The sequence below is a fragment of the Echiichthys vipera genome, assembly GCF_963691815.1.
Source record: "Echiichthys vipera genome assembly, chromosome: 3".
NCBI lineage: Eukaryota > Metazoa > Chordata > Actinopteri > Perciformes > Trachinidae > Echiichthys > Echiichthys vipera.
Window position 1 is genome coordinate 12234951 of NC_139828.1, and position 18322 is coordinate 12253272.

Here is an 18322-nt window from a genome sequence, read left to right on the forward strand (position 1 = left end):
GGATGGTGTTGCATTCGCTCTACCGCACCGTTGTGACGAAAAGAGAGCTGAGCCGAAAGGCAAAGCTCTCGATCTACCGGTCAATCTTCGTTCCTACCCTCACCTATGGTCATGAAAGCTGGGTCTCTCCCTTAGAGAGAGGGTGAGAAGTTCAGCCATCCGTGAGGAACTCGGATGAGTAAGGATGCCCCCTGGGCGCCTTCCTAGGGAGGTGTTCCAGGCACGTCCAGCTTGTAGGAGGCCTCGGGGAAGACCCAGGACTAGGTGGAGAGATTATATCTCCACACTGGCCTGGGAACGCCTCGGGATCCCCCAGTTAGAGCTGGTTAATGTGGCCCGGGAAAGGGAAGTTTGGGGTCCCCTGCTAAAGCTGCTGCCCCCGCGACCCGACCCCGGATAAGCAGATGAAGATGAGATGATGAGATAAGATGTTTACTACAAGATTTTATTTTGTTTGTCTGTATTCTTGACTTCTTTAACACGGTTCTCAGTGCACAGATCATGACAGCTGGTACATTTGACGGTTGTTTCCTCGTTCTGAGTTTTGTTAGTGCCGTTTTCTGAAAATATTTAATGGAGGTTCAGCGGGATGTTTTGTTTCTGTAATGAATCAATAAAAAGGGATTTGTACCATCATTTTTGTCTTGAAAACTAGAGGCTTAGATTCTCTGCTGCTCTGGAATAAAAAGCATTTTAGTAGTTTAGTATCTTGCCCTTCTCTGGTTTCTTCAGCTGACTTGCATACAGCCATCTCTCTGAAATCCCAATCTCCGCTGGGTTAAAGGCCTAATCTGCTGTTTCTGTTCCCATTCATCACAGTTCATGTCTGCATTGCAGCTGTGAAGAAAGCGGAGTGTCTGTGTCCAAGGGCATTTTAACCAAACTGTCTCATCTCATTCACATTAAAACGGAGACTGTAACACCTCTGAGAGAGATCATCCTCATTTTTAAGGGGTCACTGTGTGAGTGTGAGCTTGACTCTTAAAGGTCCCATATTGTAAAAAGTAAGATGTCTATGTCTTTCTTTGATTGTAAAGCAGGTCAAGGTGCTATATAAATACTGTGCAAGTATCAAAACACTCAATCCACAGAGAAATGCACACAGCCTGTATTCAGAAACTGTCCCTTAAACGGGCCCTCAGGACTTCAGAACGGTTGTAATGTCACAACTGTACTATATAAAGGTAGAAAGTGCTGCTACAGTCATTCCTCGGCTGCAATGACGATGATAAGACGCAGAAAGTATGCTGACCAATCAGAGCAAGCTGGGCTTTGTCAGGAAGGGGTTTCAGACAGAACAAAATAAATAAAATACAACTATAAACCTGAAAATTAGCATAATATGGGGCCTTTGAACTGGAATTATGCTTCTAAAAATACATATAAACAACTCTATGAAGCAGAGTAGGCTGACCTACAGCTAGCATCATTCTCTGCAGCGGCGAGTAGCTGACGTGCACACGTCCTCCACATCTCAGCAACACACTGTGCAGCCCAGCGCGTCAAAAACAACGATTGGTTGATGCATATCCTGTCAGAAGGCGTAAAAGCATAAACATCAAACATGTTGGGCACACAAGTATAAAAGAAAACAGCTATGCTAACATCTGTGATCAGCCTCTGTGAGTTGGAGAAACATGTTTCAGTCCTTAACCAGCTCTGAAGCGCTTGTATACTTATTATCAACTTCCCTTTGCATTTGTGTTACGTGCAGAAACGTTCATGCTCTCCGGCTACGGCTTGGCTTTGAACTGAACGGAGCCAGAGATAAAGACATCAGATATTGTTTCTACTTGTGGCGCCTACCGGCTTGATATACCCTGTCATGCATGTCTGCACACATAAATGTTCTACACAAAAATACACACAGACTCTTGCACATATGCGTGAATGAGCATATGGAACACACACACACGCACACGCACACACACAAACACACATATGCGTGCACATGCAAACATGAACTCATGTCTTTGTCACTGCAGGCATATGAGCATACGTAGCAAAACATGGACACACCATTAAACACACAAACACACTCGCACACGCACTTACGCACGCACACACTTACAAACACACACACACACACAAACACACTTGGCATGTATCTTGGGCCATGTGAAGCCAATTAAGTTAAGAAACTAAATGTATCACCTGGGATTTTCACCACAACCCACAATATTAACCCTGTCTTTAACTGAGACCTAACACACACACACACTCACACATTTGTACACACACAAATATGCACTTGTATACCCACCCACACGCACAGTTAAACCCGCCTGCAGAGTGACATGAGTAACACTAACCATCTGAGACACTTTCACGCCGTGCAAACCAGCCATCAAACTCACACAACTTACCTCCCTTAACATTAACCTAGTTTCCTTCCAGACTCCCCTCCTCTCTCCTCCCACAACCTCCCCGCCCCTCATCTTCAAAATTCCCGTTCTCCGTGGCAACCGTATCCGTGACAGGGTAAAAGGGGAAAACGGCATCACCAGGAGCCGACAGATATGAACTGAGAAAATCATGAATACAGAGGAAAACGAGGTCGTTGGAAATCTGTTGAAAGAAATCCAGAGTCATTGCGAATTTGTCTGCGGAAAGACACATACCTGTTTGTTTTTTTAATGAACATTTTTTCAAATTGTTCTAATAATAATTTGGGTGAAGGGACCCTTTCAATAACTTGTTAGGATAGACAATTTTTGCAGGCAAGTGGAGCAGAGCAACCCTGTCTGGCCAAACGACACCATCTGGCAGGAAGCTGGGACAACATGGCCAGCCAGGAAATGTGTGTGTGTGTGTGTGTGTGTGTATTATAGATATTGTATTGGAAATGTGCCTGTAAAAGTAAAAAGGTAAAGGAAGAGAGAAAGTGCGATGTTTGTGTGTGTGTGTGTGTGTGTGTGTGTGTGTGTGTGTGTGTGTGTGTGTGTGTGTGTGTGTGTGGACTTTGACGGATAGCGATGCTGTGTGTCCGGTCGGATGAGTTTCTGGCAGCGGATGTGGGACATCCAAATAAAAGCAGTTGTGTAATATGTTCCACATCCATCACTTTAAACAGGGAAACTATTAACAGATCTTAAAAGAGATGCAAACTTTTGAGTGGAAATAAGTAGATTCAGTCATGAAACCTTACAATATACTGTATATATATATATATATATATATATATAATGTATAATATACTGTAAATATACAGTACTCCGACTTGTATTATACTGTAATATTGTGTATGTGTACACTACAGAGTAACCTTGTAAGAATTTGCCTCCATTTTATGACACATCATCCTCAGTGACAGCAGCATTCCCTGAGAGAGTAAATGTCAAAGCGACATTGAGCGAGCATCAAGCCAGTCTGCGCTGTGTGTGTGTGTGTGTGTGTATGTGTGTGTGTGTGTGTGTCCCCTGGGACTGAAGCTGGCTGGCTGACTGTTCCCAAGCTGTCACCAGACATTGACTCAGAGCGCTATACACTCACCATCGACACACTGACTCACCGGGCTCCATCCATCCATCTGTCCGTCACATTCATAAACACATTCAGAGGAACTTTGAATCTCACACTGAACTGAATTAAATTGGCTTTCAGCTCCCTCAACTGAATTACGTTAGAAAAGCAATATATATTTTTTTAAATCTCTTATTTGTTTTGTGTCTGGAATTCGATTTGTTTGCAGGAAATATTTGCTTATTGAACTCTCTACCAGGAAGCATTTGGTCCTATTAAGGCTTCAGGCTTCTGCATTCAAACCGCACACTGCTGCATTGCTGTTCTCTGCCGGCTTCTGCTAAATGATTGCTTGTTAGACTCATGGAGGGATATTGCGTAACTCAGAGATATCGACTGGCTGCTAACTGTACTACGAACACTCATCATTAACGGCTAATAAGTCTCAGATTCTCACCTCGTGCAGCTGCTTTTGTTTCTGAGCACCAGTTCTGTGAGGGCCTCAGTATTCTGCAGATTAAGTGCTTTTTAGATAAAGAGGTCAGGATGCTTGTTTGAATCAGCCACAGAACAGGAACAGACTACAGCGAACAGACAGAACTGCAGCAAAAAATTATTGGTGCCTCCAAACAGGATTTACAGTTAAACAGTTTCTTCCCACAGCTCATCCCTCTCTGAACTGCTGACCCCTAACACCAAGCCATAATGTACATTTTAATATTTACTCTATCATATTACTATTGTAAATTTGATATTTTATATATAAATAGTAGTAGTAAGTATTTCTGATTCTGATACCCTAATGTCACTGTCAATATAAACTCTACATGCTTTTTATTCCATGTGCTATTGTTCTTTTAAACAACTAATGATGTGTTCTCTGTATTTATTGTTGTGCGTTTTGTTGGATTTGTTGTCTATTGTCATATGGTTACTGCTGGCTGTGCACCAATTTGCCACTCAAGGACGATAAAGACGAACCTTGGGAAGTTGTTAGTCTGCCAACTCCACCGAAAAGACACACACGAGCTGTGGGAGAGAGATCAGGGAGGCAGTGTGATTGATCCAGGAGGAGGCTAAACACCCCGCCCGCCAGTGAGACTGTTCAGGACAGCAGTATACTCTTTTACCTTAAAGACGTGGTGGGATGACTCGTTTATCGTAAATAATCCGACAAGCACTTCGTTTGACGGATACCGAGGCCCTCACGGTCGCTCTGTGAGCTGAAAACAGGAGGTGGAACAGCTGCTGAAAACAGTCTTAAAAAGGCAACAGAGAGGCCGTCAGACCACATGCTGCTGCTGCACAATGAGCTCTACTCAACTTTGATTGTAATGGCAACCAAGTTACGTCTTCAGCTCTTAGAAGTTTTCTCTAATTGAGCAACTGTGAGCAACAACATATTAACCCTCCGCTCGGTGATGTTTACCCATCTGTCCCACTCTCTGTGGATGCAGAAGGGGGAGTCCATTTTGAATTAAACTCAGTTCAATTCAATTTTCATTTAAAGTGCCAAATCATAGCAAAAGTTATCTCAATACACTTTATATATAGAGTAGGTAAAGACCACACTCTATGATTTATTTATGATTTACAGAGACCCAACAATTCCCCTATGAGCAGCAGAAAGTTGCACTATCTTTAAGAAAAGTAGTAGTAATTATTGTAGTTGTTATATACAGTATTAATCCAGCAATCTTGTGGACGCAGTGGCAACACAAACCTTCCCTTTAACAGGCAGGAACGTCAGATGTATATCTGTTTCGACCGGTTGGAGGAAGAAAAGGAGAGAGAAAGAGAGAAAAGACTGACGGATGGGCAGAGAGAGACAAATACAGACACAAAGACAGACAGAGAGACAGTCCTAGAGATGCAAGCAACCACAAAAGTAACAGTAACTATAATAATATCTATAGTAATGTGATTATGACTTATTTGTTATTGCAGTTAATATAGTAGAATAGTAGAAACTACAGCATTTATGGTTTTATCTCAAACTAATGGGATATTTGTGTATATCCCTTAACTCTGCTTCAAATTATTATTCTAATTCTGATAATTTTGGTTTTCTATTGTTACTACATAGTGCTTGTTAAAGTGTGAGCACCAACAAGGCAACGTGGATAAATTTGGTGTCAGTAGGAATAGATAAACCCTAACACTGGTCTAATCTCGCCTAAAAAACTAGGTGCATCTTTTCTGAAAGTGCTTTTCAGAGCCTAATCCCAAGCCTCCCGTTCTCCCAGAGATCTGTGTCGGTGTTGTTAAAAGTCAGCAGACAGCACTGTACAAATATAGCTGAGTAACTAGGCCTACTGCAAATAGAACAGAACTGAATTTAATCAAATCAACACAGCATGCTCTATGTTCCAACATTCACCCTCTAGCAGCACCCCTCCTCCTGCTTCCTCTTCCTCTCTCTTTCTGCTCTGTCTGACTCCGTTTCTTTCTTTTGCCTCCTTGCAGACGGTGGAGTGCACATGCACAAACACACGTTTAGGCACAAAACATGACCTTATTACTGCACTTTCCCCTCTGTTTTACCTCCTCCCCCACCTTAAAAAAAAACCTTACACACGTCTACTTAATTTCTGGATATAATGGTTTCATTTCCATCTCTTTCTGCCTCATTTTCCGTTAATTTCCTTTTGTTTTTGTTTATTAACTGCTCCACAGCACTCTTAACCTCATGCAGACACAGTATGCCCCCTCTGCCTCTCACAAATACATAAAAGTTCCCATTAGTCAGACTAAAAGTACCATGAGTCACCGTGTTAATCATTCCTAGCTTCATCACTGACCAGCTTTCTGCAGGTTGCCATTATCAGATGATAAATGGCGTTTGGTGATATTGTCAGAGTATTTAGACAACAGAGAACATTACGCAACGCGACACTGATGTCTGGCCTGTGTCTCTAGTGACATACAAGGATAGTTTATGACTGGCTTGTGGTAGTGGTTGAGTGTGTGTGCGTGCATTTGTTCTCCAGCCTCAATTACGCAGCAGTCAGTCAGTCAGCTGTCTGAGCGGCCAGCCAGGCAGCCAGCCGGGTCCAGACAGGGTGAAGCAGCAGGCTGGTAAAATGCAAAATGAACCGCAGTGGCAGTGCAAACAGACCGCAGTCAGACCACATCACAACCACACAGCAGCCTGCCATTTACAGCGCTGCATATGGCTGTCTGCAGGGGGAGATGGGAAAAAAAATGAGGGCAAGTGAAATGGTGAGGGCGAAGTTTAAAAGAGGGAGAGAGCAAAAAGGGAAGGACGCAAGGGTGAGGAACGACAAGAGCGAGGGATGAAAAAGCTATTGAGGGAGATAAAAATGAGGAAAGACAAGTAGAAACACAGGGACGAAGGAGGCAGGAGAGGCCAATTTACCACATATCACATACACACACGCACACACACACACACGCACACACACACACACACGCACACACACACACACGCACACACACACACACACACACACACACACACACACACACACACACAAAAAGTAGCTTTCCATCTTCATCCCATCTGTCTGAAGCGTGCTATATTTACTACTGACAACTGAGTCATTCATCTGACAGAGGATTCACCGTGGAGAAACGATTTATTTCAATAGCCACCTACATCCTTAATGATTGATAGATCGCTGAACATGGGAATGCTACCAGCACATTTTAGGTTTCTGTCTCAGTCTCACACGGAAACTGTGGTCTTTAAAGGGAAACTTAGGTCACATGAAAGTGGTTCATCATAGATTTAAATATATGTGCTTCAGACAGTAAATCCAGCCCCTGAACTTTACCTTTACCTTAACAGTATTTTGTTCAGTTCACTTCGTCTGTTGCTAATAAAACCTAATGTCGTTCTTTATGGAACATAGCTCATTTTAACAAACATAATTTCCACTCTGTGACTAGTGAAGACGGGGCTGTAACAGGGTAGGGAAGGCTGGTGTTAATGTTTTTCAAAGCAGAGATTTTTAGGTAAAGGTATAAAGTTGATGATGAAGGTGGATATCATGAATAAGCCGACAGTTAGGAAGATGTGTGACATGCAAAAAGGGTCCTGCGGTTGTGTGGCATGCACCTCCATGAATAGGTCACTGAGCTGCCCATAAAGTAAAAAAACTTTGACCTGATGATGGCACTCACTGACTCACGACTACATTTACATTTGCATTCTGTTTATACTGTTACCCATCTGTCTATACCGTTCACATTATTATATTGTTTATACTATATTGTGTTTTTATTGCTTATATTATACTTTGCTTATTGTTTAATCATATATTCTTTTCTAAAATGTACCAAGGGGGAGTAGCACTCCAACTTCGTTGTATGCAAATGCAATGACAATAAAGGCTATTCTGATTCTGATTCTGAAAAAGACAATATTTTTACTAAGCTGTATACCTGGCTTATAAAAATGAATATGCCACATGCAGCTGTGCATACTCCAATTAACATAAAACTAGAAAGAAGAAAGATTTTTTCAAAGTTTCCACCGGTGGCAGACTTGTTTGACTGTGCAAACACAGCCTCCCACCTTCAGTCCTTCAACCACTTTCTTGACATTGAGATATTTGCACATACCCAAAAGACTGTTAGACTGTATCCAAGTCTTTCGTAATGTTTAAAAGTAGGTGTGTTTCTCTTTCTAACCAGAAACGTAGGATTTTCTTTTGGGACATGCATCTCTACCCCAGCCTGGCAAACTGTTTGCTAGTTGGTTTGTGTACAATTCAGAGGTAGCTCTAGCTGCGGTAAAAAGCCCAATTGAGACGCACATTCTGAGTGTGCTGCATACACGTGCAAAGAACGATCCCAGAACCTGAATAATATTTGCATATCCTGCATGTCTTAATCTGAAAGTGCTACACTCAGAATAAAACAGAGTATGCTTTTTAATCAGAATCAAATACAGAATAATGTTAGTGTGCATGTAAACGTTGTCACTGAAAAGTCAGGGATCAGCAAAGTTCATCATTCATCCAGAAAGCTATCTCTATAGACAGATTCTGCATTTGAATGTAGAATCTGTAGACAACGGGACAAGATTTAGGTTGCGGAAGCGGTCTGGTTTCTGACAATTATGATACAAATCACATGTGAGAATGCTTTGAAGATAAAAAGTCTGTGTGGAGAGAAAACGAGGCAGAACACATCGGCCGCCATGCAATCACAGAACCCATCGGCGTCTTTTAGAGGACGATTTAGCTTTTTGTTATTATTTATCTGCATTAGTATGCAGATAAATAATAAGTTTATAATGACGAAGACTCTCAACTCCATTATCGCAGCTCAAGTTGCTAATCGGACTGTAAACAATGAACGCCACTCAGAAGAGAAAGTCTTGGCCTGGATATCCGCTGGCTACACCGAAAAGCCAAAAATATCAGCCATTGCCCCAAGAGGCTAAATTGTCATCAGACCCAGTGGATACAGAGAATGTGACTCATTCAAAAGCAGAAAGGTCAACCTCATGGTTACACTTGATAAAAAAGTCAGAGGATCTCCAGAATTTTTAGGATCCATCCTCTGGGCACATTTCTTACTATTTTCTGACATTTTAATGACCAAACGATTAATCGAGACAATCATCAACAGATTAATTGATAATGGAATTATGAATGATAGGGTGAGAAACTCAGCCATCCGTGAGGAACTCGGAGTAGAGCCGCTGCTCCTTTGCGTTGAAAGGAGCTAGTTGAGGTGGTTCGGGCATCTAGTAAGGATGCCCCCTGGGCGCCTCCCTAGGGAGGTTTTCCAGGCACGTCCAGCTGGGAGGAGGCCTCGGGGAAGACCCAGGACCAGGTGGAGAGATTATATCTCCACACTGGCCTGGGAACGCCTCGGGATCCCCCAGTTAGAGCTGGTTAATGTGGCCCGGGAAAGGGAAGTTTGGGGTCCCCTGCTAAAGCTGCTGCCCCCGCGACCCGACCCCGGATAGCGGATGAAGATGAGATGAGATGAGATTATGAATGATGTTGACATACATGTACCTAGAGCTGCTAACGTGGATAAAAACAGCGCGTACAGACTGAAAATGGGTGCGTAACTGCTGGAATGTGGGCACTGCTGAAAAACATTTGGATCACAGAAGAATCTGCATTTCAGTAATTGAGCAAAGTTAACATTTTACAACCCTGTCTTTATTAAGACATACAAAAGACTTTGAATGGTTTCATCAACGTAGCTGGCAAAAAAAAGGTACCCTTTCAAAAAACATGACAAAAAGAAATCCTGATGTGAAAAAAACAAACACGATTCAATGGCTTCCACTGCATGAGCATCAGTCTGTAACCTTGATCCCTGAGCAACAGTCATGTAAATTTTTAATATGGACAACAAAGGAGAAAAAGAGAAAACCAACAGAATTATAATTCTGAAGCACAAGTTGGCAGGAATATATTTGTGAAGTACACAGAGGAGCAGAGAGGATCTAACATTAGCATTACTGTGTTTAGGAGAGTAACTACAAGCAGACCATTATCTTGTCATTGGCACTCACTGTAATGCGTGCTTTTAGGGGCGAGCTCGGATAAATGCAGCTAGAAAGGGAGAAAGAGAGTGGAAAAAAGAAAGAGGCAAAAGAAGCGTATAAACAGAGAATATAAGAGGTAGGAGACAACAAACAGAGACAGAAACAGAGAGGCAGGTGGTGAAGGGAAGAAGAAAAGTGAGATAGCAAGAGGGATCTTTTTGTACCAGAGGAAAAGAAACAGAGTGGGTTTCATGGTGTGAAGAGGAAGCCAGGCCACTATTGTAGTGAGTTAGCCCGGGGTGTTTTCATACTTGAGCTGGTGCTGATAGATGGAGGTCATAAGGGGATGAATTAGTGATGAGGATCAGGATGAAAGTGCTTTCCAGAAACTACAGGGCCGACGAGACAGAGCCGGGGCACATGGGATAGGTAGAGCCCGGGGTGTGAGGCTGGAGTGACAGACGGGGCAGGCCCGGCCGTGAACCCGTGAACTGTCAACACGTATCACACACGCCAACAACACCGACCTGTTTGTGTGAACACTAGTTCATTGTAGTTAAATCTGTATTACAGCTGCAATTTTTAACGTTTTCCTTCCTTATACTCGTTTTCCTTTCCTCTATTTTCATTTTTTAGACATTGGTAGAACATAAAATGAGCTACTGGAATCAATTAGTTGCAGATTTGTAATTTCAAAGCTTTCAAAGTTTTTAGCTTTTAAAACACCATAAATAAGAAATGAAAATAAGGGATCAAAATTATGTCTTTCTTGTTTTATCCTGAAAAACTGTTATTTTTTATTGTTATTGTTTTATAATTTGATAGACTATCCGCTGTGACTATACCACTGTTGTACTAGCATGATTTTTTTTTTTATATAAGCCCCATAGAGAATCTCTGAAAATTAGCAAGTAACGTCTAAGAAACCCACTACCGTTACTGAACTGTGGAAGAGAGTGAAGAAGAACGGACGCAGATCAAACCAGAGCAGAGTGAGAAAGAAGTGATGTCCTGTGGGCGCAGACGTGCTGAAGTCATTCAAAACAAGGGCCTCCCACCGACCTATTCATTTTTGAATCCTAAAGCCCAAAGAAAACATTGTTTAAATCATCTCTTCTGACACAACGTTTACTGTTTTTGTGCCATGCCATGCCTATGCAAACCTGCGGTGGCTGCAAGCCCGAAGTTGGGGATAGTTTAACTTTTAGACTCATGACTCAAGTGACATAATGATCTTTGTTTACAAAGAATTGTTTCCCAATTGAAACACATGAGCATGCCCCGTGGCACTTCGCCATTGCTTCGTATAGTATCATATCGTATCATACCGTAGCGTATCATATCGTATCGTATCATACCGTATCGTATCGCATCATATCGTACCGCATCATATCGTACCGCATCATATCGTATCGCATCGCATCATATCGTATTGTATCGTAGCGTATCATATCGTATCATATTGTAGCGTATCATATCATATCGTATCATATTGTATCGTGAACGTATCGTATCGTTCCCTACTTGTTTCCAGTAAGTTGTTATTTCCAGTTATATTCTGGTATCCACCTTTGTCTCTTATTTCAGATACTTCACTTCCTGTCCTCGTGTGTTTCCCGTCTGCGTGATTACCCAGCCTGTTCTCATTCCCAGGGAGCACTTACTTTAACCCCAACTACGATCTTCTCTTCTACCCTAACCAAGTGGTTTTGTTGCCTAAATGAATCTGTGTAGTTGTATTTGAATTCACAATGTTGACCACATGTTCCCCTTGTTTAAAACCGTGACAAGTGACACCAAGGGATCCTGACAAAGAAGCCGTACAGTTTATGACGATTTGGGATGACAGATGATTAGATTACCTGAGTTTCTCCTGGTGTTATCAACCATATTTCTGTATCTTTTGCATCTGTCACCTGTGTACCAAACTTTGTTTTCACCAGCTCTTGCTTTTGAGTCCTCTTTCTGCTGGTCGCCAGCGCTGCAAGATAAAAATGAAGGTAAAAAAAAAAAGAATCAATAAAAAGAAAAAAGTAAAAAAGGTCAAAGTCAAAACCTTAAAAGAGAGTTTCAGAAGTGATTTGAAAGTTGACATCAATTTATCTCCTCAAGCAGGTCGTTCCAAAGCCTAAAAGAGCCCCGATGATGGAGAGACCAAGGGGAGAGTGACAGGAAGAAGTGCAGAGAGATACGAGTTAAAGAACACTTACATTTGTGATGAAATATCCATCATTTTACTTATGTCACTTACGTCATGACTTGCAACACCCAGAGAAGAGGTGTGAAGCTTCCTGCAATCTTGCTCTGGCATGCATTTATCTCAGAAGAGCCATTTTCTAAATATACATGTGGCTACATTGTGTTCTGGCAATTTCAGTCTAACGTCAGTGCAAAAATATATATATATATATATCCGCCTCCTTTATGATAAATTCTCTCAATATGATTGTTAAATATTGGCAGCCGCTGACGAGCTTTGACCTTGCTCATTGATTTTTGCTCAACTCCCGTCAAAGTCTGAGGTTTGCTGTTGACATTTTAGGCAGCTGACAAGAAATGAGCTGTCAGTACTTATACCCACACTGGAAATACTTAAAGGGGAAGACGTGTTGTTGTCTATGCTTGTTCAGATAAAAATGACCATTACAGCAGCAACACAACAGAAAAGAAAGAAAGAAAGCCTTTTATTTTTGGTTTGTAGATGTACATGCATGCTTATTATTTGGTGCATCTATTATCCTGTGAAGCACTTTGTTACTTTCTTTTAAAAGGTGCTATATAAATAAAATCTCACTTATTTACACCTGATGAGTGCAATAAAAGACACAGGAAAAACATCACAAAGACAAAAACAACTTAAGCAAACTAACATTCACTGCCGGCAACACAGGGTCAAACATAACAAGTAAAATAAATAAATCCAACGTAATGTTGCACAAGAGTAACAGTACGTAATAAATGAAATTATTGCACTACTATGAATGTAATTATTTCTCAAGATCCAGTCAGTTTGCCTTTGAAAGACAGTCAACGTATTGCATGTGAGGGGTTGTAGGTGCTTATGGCCCGGGGAAAGAAACTGTAAAGGGTCCAGATATGTTTTTGCATAATAATTGTTTTAAGGCAGCAATACGTTACTTCAAAGAACAAAAGGATATTTCAAAAACAATTCATTTCACAGTGGAAGTAGATGAAAATGAGAACTAGGACAGTACAGAATGTCTTTTGTTCACATTCGAAGCTTCTGTTGAAGTTTTTCAAATTAAGTTTGAATGTCTGTCATCATATTTTAATACATCATCACCATAAATACAGAAGTGAACAGACTGGAGACGAAAACACGCCTTCTATATTGTGATATTTACTGGAAATGACATACAGCAGTCAACAGTGAGTAACTTGATTGCCAGAAACTTTCAGCTCCCTGTCGATCTCCCTTCAGCCAGCTGCCGCCTTATTTAGGTCTCTGTGGTGAAATGAAGAAATGTGCTATAGGTAACTCCTCATTTCATCTTCGGGGATCAACTGTTCCTCTTCGATTGCAGCACTTTCAAAGCGAGTGGAAAGAATAAATAAAAAAACAGTAAAAGTGTGTTCAGTAAAAGTTCAGCTCTCCAGGGACTAGGCCAGGGAGCGAGGGCGATTGCGTGTGACCCTCTGTAGCAACCGGCTTGAGAAACTAGCCACAACAAATAGATGTAGTAATTTATAAACTATCTCTATTTCCCCTGTGGGTCAAAGGGCCTGCTAGCAGGAGCTCCAGTGATCCATGAGTGCTCTGTGACTTGCTGATGCTTTAACCAAATAGCAGTCCAGCTAATGTTGCACCTCGCGCCTTTTTACTCACTCGTAGTTTCGGGAACACCAACCGTATCCCGGTTTTGACCCGGGCACTCACCCCTCCCTCTACACGGGTGCGACTCAACAGCTCAAAACATCGCTCCACGTTGCTCAGACGTGGTGTTAGGCTCAAAGTCACATTATGCTATGATCTCTATGATAAATCTTTACCTGCAACTGCGCAGAAATACAGTTTAAACAGAATGAATAGACGTGCAGAAAAAGCAGCAGCCTTCGAAAGTTTATTTAAACGTCAATGTTTTGAACCAAGCTTCGAACTGTTTAGTACAGCTCAAACAAACGCACAGCAAAAAAACAAAAAAAAACCCAATGAATCACGCATCGAGAATGTGTAGCTGTGGTTGTTTGTGGCAGCAGAATGTACTGAGGCAGACTTTCATTTAAAGCCAACACCAGCTGATCAAAGAGCATCAGTGTTCAAGGTATAGGGTTTAAAAATCAATTCACTCAATGACCACTTACAGGCTTTTCCACGGAGCTGTCAACCACATCTGAGTTGAAGGAGTCTGCTCAGTTGCAATCACATGACCGAAGTACAAACAGTCTGCATGACAAGCGAGCAAACTCCATCCGTTGAGGAAGATCATGAGACACAGCTGAAAGCCACAGAATTGAGTTGACATTGAGTCCTTTCAGATCAAGAGTGGACCTCCACACTCGGTTTATTTGCCCATTTATGTACAGTGCATATGTTTGTGTTTGAGTAAGAATTGTTTTGTGACACAAAAAAGCAGAAAAAAAGAGGAGCACAGAGAAAAGAGAAAAATAAGACCTGGACTGTGACAGGCTGCAAATAGAGCTGGAGAGAGAGAGAGGAGAGAAAGAGCGAGGGCACTTGCTAAATGAATTTGGCTTTCAGCGGCGGGGAGTCGACTCCACTGCTGTGCCGGTAATGTGTGTGTGTGTGTGTGTGTGTGTGTGTGTGTGTACAGGCATACATGCTGCATGCTCATATCCTCATATATAGGCTACATATGTATACCAGCATGTGTTAAGGCGTCGCCTATGTGTGTGTGTGTCTGTGAATGTGCTGCTGAATGTGTGTCTCTGCATATCTGTGTGTATCTCTGTGTAATCTGTGTGTATACTTTAACACACAAATGGTTTTGCGAGTATGTGTGTGAAAAACATTAGCATGCTTTTTTATGTATTTCTTTTGGACAGGCGACTAAATAATGTTCCTAAACGCTAGTGTGTCAGGAAAAGACAAGGCGAGGGGGTGTGTGTGTTTGTGTGTGTGTGTGTGTTTGGTGCACTGTCACCAGGATTGGAAGTGACAGGCAGGAAGTATCAGAGGCAGCTGGGTAACAGCCCACTAACCACACAGGGGAGGGCTCTACACTGAAAAACATTACCAGTGGGGGAGGGAGAGAGAGAGAGAGAGAGAGAGAGAGAGAGAGAGAGAGATAGTGAGAGAGAGAGAGAGAGAGAGAGAGAGAGAGAGAGAGAGAGAGAGAGACAGAGAGAGAGAGAGAGAGAGAGAGAGAGAGAGAGGTAGTGTGGAGGAGAGTACAAAATCAAGACAGGAAGAAAAGAGGACAGAAGAGTAAGAAGGATTTTTTTTTTGCTGTTATTAAACCAAGATGAATAACGTCAGATTATGTTTCCTTACATGTTCTTTACACAGAACTGTTCAAGGTTAAAGGAGTAGTTGAAACATTTGGGGGAAATAAACATATTTGCTTTGCTTTTAGCCATCAAGACAGTTTTTTTCTACTATTAACAGAGAAATCCAGTATCACCGCTGACAGTGGTTACTGATTAGCTTGGGGCACTACGGTGAAGAAATGAAAACGGCTTTTTTTAACCACTAATACTGCTCCAAAAAAACACTTCCACATAAAACCAAGCACCAACAATGTAGTTAGGGAACCTGGAGTTTAATAAAAGAGTGTTTTGAAAGACTTACCAACTGGCCCAGGTACCAGCTCCTCACATAGTAAAGTCCATTCAAGACGATTACCAAAGTCAATCCAAAAGGAAGGAGCCCGTCGGTGCTTTGGTTAATGCGTATGGCCTCTTCTCATGCTACTGCAGAGGTTTGGTGTAATTTCAAGCAGTATTAGTGGTTAAAAAGCCGCTTTAATGCCTTCACCATGCTGCCCTGAGCTAATCAGCCGCTTCCCATTGTTAGCGACTCTCCCGTTTTACTTACGTTAGTAATTCTTACACGAAAAAAACTGTCTTGATGCCTTATTTGATAGGTGCCGAAAAAGACCATGGGAGGATTTTGCGCTGGAATAACACTTAAAGCGCACATTGTGGAGTCACTCGTAGTGCTGTGAATTCATCAACGGTTTCAGATTATTCCACCAGCTGACACTGGTAGCTGGTAAATGTGGATGTAAAGTTTCAAACATCAACACAAAGCACACAGTGATTTGTTTGTTTTGGTGAGAAATATAATCAGAACTCTGTATTATTTAAAGAAATACGTTAATTTCCTTTCTTGCTTAGAGTTAGATCGGACGATTGATGCTACCTCCAAGTCTGATGAAATATTTCAACTGGAGGGAGAAATTTGCGTGATGCTGTTTTGCGAAAGCCACATCAGTGTTGAGATTCTCCAGCTCTGATCGACCCAAATTCCATCACACTGAATCGCAGAAAAATCTGTACCTCGAGTAGTGGCGGCCATTCCGACGTACTTCCTGGAGATGACGGTAAAATTCACCGAGCTGTGTGCGCCTCAGGAGACATTATGTGTTTTTTCGTATCTGAGACTAGTATTCCACGACACATATCTCTCATCTCATCTCATCTTCATCTGCTTATCCGGGGTCAGGTCGCGGGGGCAGCAGCTTTAGCAGGGGACCCCAAACTTCCCTTTCCCGGGCCACATTAACCAGCTCTAACTGGGGGATCCCGAGGCGTTCCCAGGCCAGTGTGGATATATAATCTCTCCACCTAGTCCTGGGTCTTCCCCGAGGCCTCCTCCCAGCTGGACATGCCTGGAACACCTCCCTAGGGAGGCGCCCAAGGAGCATCCTTACTAGATGCCCGAACCACCTCAACTGGCTCCTTTCAACGCAAAGGAGCAGCGGCTCTACTCCGAGTTCCTCATGGATGGCTGAACTTCTCACCCTATCTCTAAGGGGGACTCCAGCCACCCTCCTGAGAAAACCAATTTCGGCCGCTTGTACCCACGACCTCGTTCTTTCGGTCATGACCAGCTTTCATGACCATAGGTGAGGGTAGGAACGAAGATTGACCGGTAGATCGAGAGCTTTGCCTTCCGCTCAGCTCTCTTTTCGTCGGTGAAAAACGGTGCGGTAGAGCGACTGCAACACCGCCCCCGCTGCTCTGATGTTCCACAACACATAGGCTACAATAATTCAGAATAAACGCTACGTAGTGGCAACAGTGGATACCTCATCCCTGGTTGATGATGGTGATGCCTACAGTTGTATTTGTTTATCCAACATAGACAGAAATGTAAATTTGATAATTTTGGGTTTCAGGAAGAAGTTTCTGCTGGAACTGTTCATTGGAAAACAACAACAGAACGCAGTTTTGGCACCATTGTGTTTGTACAGTCACCAACACCAAACACCTGTGCTTATCGAATTTATCTGGCAACCCATGCTTGTTGGTGACGGCTGAGCAGAGGGATAGAATATTCATTCATTCATTCATCTTCAACCGCTTATCCCGGGGTCGGGGTCGCGGGGGGGCTGGAGCCGATCCCAGCTGACATCGGGCGTGAGGCGGGGTACACCCTGGACAGGACGAAGTTAAACAAATGACACACATCATGTAAAGTCAACCCTTAGAGGTTGGTGTATTTTTAACTTTGCAGAGATTGAGGCTAATTTTAATCTAATGATCTAAACTAGGCTAAAAATGTCCTGGCTCCAGCTCCATGCTACAAATTCGACAAATAAGAGTACTTCTCCTACTTCTCCAACGGTTCATAGGCAGCGATTGGTCAAAAAAATAAAAATCTAATACCAGTGTCCAAGATACAAAATAGAAAGAAAAGGAAAGCGATGAGGCCGTCGCTGAACAACGCAAAGTCATTAGACAGCACAACAAGAAAGAGTCAGAGACGCAAACAAGCAACCGAGAGAAAAAGAGACGGTGAGTAATAGAGATAAGACGAGAGCCATTATGAGTCAAACGTGAAGACGGGAGGGGAGATGAAAGACGAAACTTAAAAGGAGGAGCAGGCGAAATGGGGTGAGATGATGAAGAGAATAACAAATGAGCAAATGGGAGAAAGAACAGAGAGGAGAAACAGGTTAGAACAAAAAAAAATTTAAAGGATGAAAATATCAGAGAAAAAGAGAGAGAGGGAGACGAGGAAGGTCAGCGAAGGAGAGGACAGACGGAGCGAGTGAAGAAGGGAGAGAGGTTGTTTGTATCTTATAAGACTCCATTAAAATTTGAATAGTTCTCATCTATCTTTCCGTTTCTCTCTCTCTCTCTCTCTCACACACACGCACACACACATACCTAAACTCATGCACGTATACACTCTTGCATATGCCTCGTAAACAAACACACACTGTGCATGACATG